The 8382-nt window shown below is 41.1% G+C and overlaps 1 long non-coding RNA gene across 1 annotated transcript; it reads right to left on the bottom strand.

Moving 5' to 3' along the window:
• Window positions 1-6829: 6829 nt before the first annotated feature.
• Window positions 6830-8379, bottom strand: LOC118433904. The gene is made up of 2 exons (XR_004833661.1): window positions 7200-8379; window positions 6830-7078 (listed from the first exon to the last, which is right to left on the bottom strand). It is a non-coding gene; the product is annotated as an uncharacterized LOC118433904 (long non-coding RNA).
• Window positions 8380-8382: the final 3 nt, after the last annotated feature.

Below are 8382 nucleotides of genomic sequence, written 5' to 3'. Positions count from 1 at the left end.
TTGCGAAACCTCTTACATTTTTACGACGTTTGCATTAATTTCTTATGAGCACTTACTTATTAAGTAGTGTAATCTTGTTTAGTTTGATTATGAAATTTACATTTCGTAATCATAATCCTGGTAATGGCATGAAGTGGGAGAAGAATTTATAAAGAATGGGATGTACAAATTCGAGTTTATCATTTAATTTCGTTTGAGATGTTTATTTGCTCTGTAATGGGTAGATAACCGACGGTGCATACATCACAAGAGTCGAGACTCTGGAGGACAATCCCTATATTTACCATTACTTACGACTTGGGAAAGTGAGATTAGACTCGTGATAGAAAAGAAGGTATAATGCTGGAAAATAACACTGTTTTGGGGTTATCACAAGTTATAAATTACTTCTGGTTACATAAAGCGGGGGTCTATCGTGGTCGTCGTCGTGGTGTTACTTAAATATATCCAGCGCGTGCATGCTTTTTGCTCTCTCCATACATTTAACATACGATAGAAGCGTGTGTGTTGAGCTTATTCTTCTTCCCCTGCTCCTTTGATATATCACATCTTCCTACTTAACTTTTCACCGTTGGCGTAGGCAGGCAGGCAGGCAGCAGTGGATAGGAGGTAGCAGCAAGAACGCAGGCAAACAAACGAGGAGAAAATAAAGTTTGTTATAAAGTTGTCCGATACGAAGGATGAAATATCTTTGCTCAACATGGTTGTTGCCTGCCTTGCTTTTTTGGTCTTGTTCCATGGTTGAGTCGTCTGTGGTATAGTCCGTCGCTCGTGGATGGAAATAATGCGAGAAAAATAAAGTTTTGGAGAGAAAGTGAAAAGGATGATGTGACGACTATGACGACTACGCCTGAGTCTACTTTCTTTAGGCTCGTGCATGCCACAGCCAAGAGATAACTGAGTTCATGAGCAAGCAAGGAACACGTTCGGAAATACACTTTTTGAAACTTAAAGTTTGCAGAGTCGTAGTAATGGTGCATGATGGTGGGTGGTTGTGGTTTGGCAGGATGGTGAGGGATGGTGAAGGTGATCTGTGTCTGCTGCTGGTTGGACCGAGGAGTTTGATTTGAAGCTGTGAGTAGTCGTAGTGGCATCCCAACTAACCAAAGATGTGCTTCATTAGTTCCTGGGTGGAATTCCGGAAAGCGTCTCAAATGATATGGCTCGTAATGGGACTTTGCTACGTACATCCACGATGATTCATGACACGACTCAGTCCGTAGAAATGGCAGAGATTTGCCAACTTTTATCTCAACTATACTCCTACCACAGCAGCTCATTCCCGGCGTCTTCGTCTCCTCCGCCTCCTCACAATAATGCTGCTTCGTGACTTATTTCAACAATTTACGTACTCCTACTTATGGACGGACGGACGTACATATGCTCTCTCATTACGCACAGCTATTTTGTTAACAAGGGGCACAAGTTTCCTTTACTTCCGCTCAAAATAACTTTTTAAATCAATTTAATTCAGCTTCCTTAATCCAAAGATAAAGTTTACTTTGAGAATTGTTCACGACCAACGTAAAAACGAATTTCTCTTCTAGCCCCAAAACTAAACCTCGGGATTTACTCTTAATTGCCGATGTCCTTCGCTGCGTATGTTCGTTCGTGACCAAGCAGATCTAATCCAACTAATATACACGAGTAAATGCATGTAGCAGAGTCACCAACTTGCTATAACCAGGACATTTACACAAGACGGCAGGAGTAAAGGGACGCTGGATATAATAATGTTTGCCGGAGAAAGTGAAATTGATAGGCTGAGGTTTTGGTTGCTTTTCTGTCTGAAGAGAGACAGCACTTGATTTGAGTTGCCCACCTTGATTGCAGGATTTGGATGTGCAGCACCTTTCCGAATGGCATGTACTTTCCACCAAAATCACTTCTTCGTCTTTACGGCGAAGAAGGAAGTGCATTTATTGACTCCATCATTTCCGGAGCTGAATTTATGGGATCGTAAAATTTGTCACAGGTGGATCTTAAAGCTATTTCGGATCTTTCTCTCTGATTCAAGACAGCAAGCAGGCAGTCTTCCAAGGACCAACAGGCCACTAAATACTACTCCTTTAAGCCAAACTTTACCCTCAAGTTCAGAGGCAGACAAATAAATATATGAAAATTCAAGATGTCATCGTACTAGGAGTTTGGTTAAAACTGAGAAAGTCTAAAAATTGTATTTCTCTCTAATGACGCAATTGTCACGGAAAGCTCTGCAGTCAAAACAGGTACACATATTTACTCATGCAGCTCACTAATGCTTAGATGATTTAAAGAAGACATTTTTATCTCGGAAAGCGAGGATAGTGTAACAGTCATCAGCACAATTTATTACGAAAGAAGGCAGAGTGTTCCTCTGCACAATGGAAAACTTAACTCCTTAATCCATGCAATCACTCACTACATGTATTAAAATGTATAAGAACAGGTGGTGGCTGGGTAGATGGGTGGGTTGTTGGAGATGGGAAAATAACTCTAATAATAATATTCCATTTAAATGGCAGCAATTTACCACTGCGAAGGAAAGCTTTACTCCTGCACTCGAATGGCTTAATGGAACGTAACAACAGTTAACGATGTGACACTATGATAAATGTAAAGATTCATTTTAAGTCAAATAAAAAGCAATAAAATTAAACAGGGGCCACTCCCGTTGTACACTTTCTTCTTAGCGAAAGTGGAGGAACGTGGATAGCAGCTCCACGACCTGTAATATAATGTCCCACTCATTTTGAATTCCGGAGAGATGGAGCACATTAGGTTGGTTGGCTGGCTTGCTGTGACATGAAAGAGATTTCAGGAGGAGACCGTGGTAGGTTCCGTGGGTCCGTCGGTCGGTGGGTCGGTGGAGGAGGAAGAAGAAGGGACACATTGAAGAATGGTGTCTGTGAGGCTTCCGAGGGTTGAGAGAGATTTGAGAGGAATCAAGGAAGAAAGGAATAATAATGCATGTCTGCATGTAAAATATACGTGCAGAGGACGTCGTGTGATATATATATTCCATTCCACCATCGCTGCGATCTCACCATTCAATGTCATCTATGCGCCCGTGTGTACAAAACAAACTGTCACGAAGGAGATACAAACAACGGACGTCCCATTGTCATGCAGCTAATGAATTGTCTCAGAGGGACTCTACGTGTGTTTCGTCCATCCATGGGCTGGATAGGACGAGCAATAGTTTAAAATTGAGGGTGACATCCTCCTCCGTCTCGCAAGGCACTGATTTCCATTACCCACCATGCACTTAAGCAGATACAACTTTTCCTGGATTCCAGCTCCTTGTAATGTGTTACAATAAGCATGTTGTCACAAGTGTCACACATTATTAGGAACTATGCTTTGCCGTGGGGTGCCTGACACAAAATGTATTTACGAAATGTACGAGTGTCGAAATGACTTAGGCGGAGGACGAAGAATAAAGATTCCCAAAATAAGTAAGTCGCAAAAACCCATTACGTATTATTTTATAAGCATCACAGAGGAATATGAGAACAGGATTTCGTGGAGTGAAAGTTGGAGATGTGAATGCCATCTTTTACCCGGAAAAGTGGGGGTTGTGTAGGAGAAAGTATGCATCTAACGATTTGTGGGTACGTATGAAAAACTTTAGGAAAGGCAATCGGTCAACAAAGTCTCAAATGGTGCCACCATCTTTATTGGAAGATAAGCATTTTCTTCTTGAAGTAGTGTTCTCACGACGCGATAGGTGACGGCACCCTCGTCGGCACCACTTTTATGCCAACTTTTGTATTTTATTTCTGTCTCATCATTATGCCTGTTTCAATAAATGTCTCAAATTTCCTACTTCAAGTTAAGATTCAATATTTCCCTAATCAATTATATTTTAATAATTATATATCTTAGATTATTTAATTGGACACATTCACCCGTTTTTACATACGAAACTGAAAGTTGTAGTGCGTTCGAGATCAGGGAGTCTCATGATGTAAATGGACAAAAACGAGACGAAAATCTTTTGTTGTTTCTCTCCCTCGCTTTAACCTTGGGATATTGGTTGGATAGTTTTAATGGGGCCGACTTGATCAACGATGTAGCCCACCAAACTGGTTAATAAAGGACTTATTGAACAAAATAAATCCAGTTTGAAGCAAATATGTTTGATTTCGAGATGCGAGTAGATATTAACACGGGGTGCTTAATGTTTAGATGATTAATATTTACGTTTATAAATACTATCAAAAATGAGGACTGAATGCAATACATGAAATAAAGGTTCGTCAACCGATTTTCTTAAGAAAGTACGGATGGACTACCGCGTATGCCCTTATATTATGGGAACCTAAAGGAACCGAGTATTTAGAGGGGATAAATTTGGACGAACTTGGTTTTATCATACCATGTCTATTTGGTTTAGAAAGAATTCAGGTCAATTTTAACGTTCAGAGTAATTTACAAGAAGGGAAGCTGAGTTGAGTTGTGCTGTGGTGGTGTAGGTGAAGAAATGAACTGACCCCACCCTCTTACTGATGATCATCGCATGTGGTGTAATGATGCCACTTTTTAACAAAAGTTGAGATGTGGGTTCTTATCTGTGGTAGTCTTGTGGTGAAGTCGTATTGAAGTATTTTTATGGTTGCATTGCGCATTGCCTGAAAATCCTTTGTTAGTCTCAACTTATTTGTTCTATCCATTCGTAAGAAGCTGAACGTTAGAGATTGATTCACCGGTGTTGTTATGCCATTTTCATTTTCTTTAGATATATGTAGCTGCTGCCCATGGGTTTCAGTGTGGTATTTATCTATTTAGATGATGAACTTATCGATATCACAAAAAGCGACAAAATGAATTAAAAAGTAAAAAATCCAACGTTGCCCCAAAATGTTTCGAATGCGATTGCCAAATTGTCCCTTTTTTCAGCCTCCTTTCTTTGTCAGAATACATGTGATATATGATAATGCACAACGTCTCACTCGAACAAGCAACGGCATTTCTACTAAATTAGAATTCCTTTAAGCATAAAAATGCCACGTATTTTAACTTTGGTAATAATGACTAATGGAGTTGGACCGACGTCTGTGAGACTGCGAAAACTGAAAAAACCTTGCAATTGATTGACAGCGAGAATAATCCGAATTTCAGGCCGACTTGTATGTGCTCCGCTAATTATACGACAGCATGTAGGATCCGAATACCTTCCTCCTCTTCATCCAAGCTGATAAGATTAGATGGTGGGGCTACTCCAAAGGATGGGTTCAGTCACATTGGAATAATTAACTCGACGACTCTCCTCCGTGGGCCCAAGCAGCATCACTTATCATTATCTGCAGAATTATTTCACCGAACGATGTGTGGAGTTTGTTTGTCTTCCCAGGCTGAGTTTTAAGAATAGAAATTGAAATGACACTTTGCCGTGGAAAAATGTCTGAGTCTTGGCAAGGTGGAGGCGGCGAGGGAGAATAATGAGACGTACAGAGAGAGAGATGATGCAGGCAGAAGACTGTGAGACTGACTCCACGCCACCACCTCCTCTTTGCCAAATGCTTCAAATTTCGTTTCCTGATCTCCTCACACACAATCCAAGTGTAAAAGTTCCCGTGTGGTTTTGGTTTTGGTTCGGCTTTGGTTGGTTAGTTATGAGCTGGTTGGTTTTACTGCTGAGTGATTCTTTTCCTGCAGTACTTCGTATGTGTGTAATACCCTCTCGCCAAATGAGCATGTGAAGCTTCATGACTTTGCGTGGGAGCAGATTCTCATCAAAGAATGTTACGTTTGCGACTTTTTGTTATTTTCTCAAACAACCTCGGCGTTGGGCGAAGGTGGCCAAAAATGGTTGGGTCCCATAAAAATATTAGTCGATTGTCTCTCACAGATTGAGATGAGATTTCGGTGTATTTATAAAGTACAGGTCCCTGCTCAGTGTTCACTCAAAAAAAACCCACAATGTGAAAAATATCCTTTGTCCGGGCATCCATCTACACACATTTTTGCCCAGTCTCGAGTGAAATTGCGTCGTCGTTTTTGTACATGTGGATACATAATTTGCTGCACAATAATCCACCAGCGTGGAAATGGCATGGAAAGGTCATAGGAAAGGAGAGGTGAAGTTATTTGACAGTAACGTATGTATTTGGTGTTGAACCATGGAGGCATGAGTTTGCACAAGACTAACACACACAAGACATTTGAAAGCTTTGTGTTCACATCATCTGAGAATCTCAAATCCATTTTGTTGGACTTGTTGATTCTACATAAAACTGTGAAACACTTTGTGTTTACTACTTTAATTAATTTCTTTACTTTGTCGGGTCTGGTGCTGACGCTCACGCTGACACCTCCTTTGTAAAATGGCAATGTTCAAACAACTAACGGTCGCTTGTACACTGTTCCCATTTTTTCAAGATCAAAATCACTCTATAGCTCGTACTGTGTATCACTGTTGCCAGACCCATGTGCAAAAAAATCAAGCAGCAACAACGATGATGTGCCGATGATATGCTCGAACAGAAGTGGATGAGAATAGCAGCAATCACAAAAATTTTATGTAGCTAAAATCCCGTGGGAATGCGTGTGGGTGGATTTAAAGGATGCTTTGGTTGGAGCACAATATTAAAACTCGAAAGGATTTTGTTCTCTTGCCAGAACTGATTTCATTTTCTTCCACAATGTCAGTCAGAGTTAATTGTTCTTGAGGAATTGTTTGGCGACCATAATACTTTAGACTTTGTTATTGACGAGATGAAAACCACACGTCTCGTGTACTTGTCTGGATTTCTGGCAATTTATTAACCATAAGACCTCATGCCACCAGACAATGCAGACGAGATACATAGAATACACATGTACATATGTACGGATCGTAATTTTGTAGGAAAAGTACTGAAAATGAATCCGACTTTATTTTGTCCAGTTTCTCACCAAATTGAAAACATTACCGTATTTTATCTCTATGTATAGATCGACACATTTCAAGAAACGAATGAGGAAGCGACATTGTGCAATGACTTCAAACAAAAGATTGGACGGTGTGGGAATTTTCATGATTTCTTGTTCATCTCGCTTTGAATGGAAGGGAGAAGGGGTAGAAATGCGTAGGGTGGTGGTGGTGGTGGCAAATCTGGACAAAACAAGACTTTAGAAAGGGAAAGTTGTGCTGAGCTGATGCGTAATTAAGGAGGTGCTTTATCACCAGTGGCTGCATTGTCAGTCTTCGCATACCGTCACATGCTCAAACTTACCTGGGAGTGATGTGAAGGAATCGGGTGGGATGCGGGTAGGGAGGGAGGCAGGTAGACGGGTCTGAGAGTCGTGGGACAGTTTGCTCAAAAGGAGATGCGAAAGTGCGGGTCGTTCCCACGAAAGTCACTGAAACGGTGGGCATTGTTCACACTCTCCCCTCGTCACATCTTCTTCATTGATGCTTACCAGGGATTGAAGGGGCACAATCTCTGCCCAAGATGTTTTCCCACGTCGACAAGGCCTGATTCCCCTACACTTACTTTGGGTGGTTTGCTCCAAAACTGCTTAAACCTGTTGATCCTCCCGACCGAGGGAGGGTCCTATTTTTTATTGTACGCCTAAGCCACCCTCCATTTCGGCGGGGTATAAGACACCCCCTTTTTGCTCATCCATATGCACCTACTACCCAAGTAGGAAAAAGGACTTCAGGTCAATATGCGGAGGGAATTGTAGGAATGCGGGTGATCTTATGGTTGTATGTGGGATAATTTTGTCAGAGCGTCAGTCTTCAGATTGGATTCATCCAAAGCAACACGCTTCTTCTCAAGGTTTGAAATCTTCGGATTTGTGTTTCGAGTGAAACTATCTCGTACTTTCTTGCTCAAATAAGTAATTGGTTAAATAGTTGGAACAATCGCCTTACCCGCAGGCCATATAAGATCTCATACACTTGAGAGCCTGTCGGACCGTCGGACATTTTGTGGAGTGTCAGGTTGAAGAAATAAAGAAAAGTGGATGAATACCTGCTCACCTTCCAAGGTGGTGGTGGGTGAGTGATAAGTAAAGCAACAAACTCCTACTACGAAATGTGTAATAGGAAAATAAGTAGTATTTAGTAAGTAGGAATTATTAAGGGGCTCCTTGTCTCAACCAAAGTAACTAAATATCTCCACCACACTTACTTAACTTTTACCAGAGAGCTCGTTACACACGAAAAGCATGGTTGTAAGAGAGTTAGATCATTGAATGTGTTACTGTTTCGTGTGGACATAAATACGTGGTTCCTTGTAACAAGTTGAGGTTTTTATATATACCACGGCCCATCAGATTCTCAGATCAGTTGGCAAGTTAAAGAGTGAGGGTGGCAAAAAGCACACATTCCACTTCTCTCTCCAATCTCCTCTTCATCAACTCTTCTCTTCGGCATCCCATTATCATCAAGACATCCGACTGTTTAACAAC

Source organism: Folsomia candida, unplaced genomic scaffold (genome assembly GCF_002217175.1).
Source record: "Folsomia candida strain VU population unplaced genomic scaffold, ASM221717v1 Fcan01_Sc001, whole genome shotgun sequence".
In the NCBI taxonomy this organism is placed as follows: Eukaryota; Metazoa; Arthropoda; class Collembola; order Entomobryomorpha; family Isotomidae; genus Folsomia; species Folsomia candida.
This window is presented reverse-complemented; position numbering and strand designations above follow the sequence as displayed.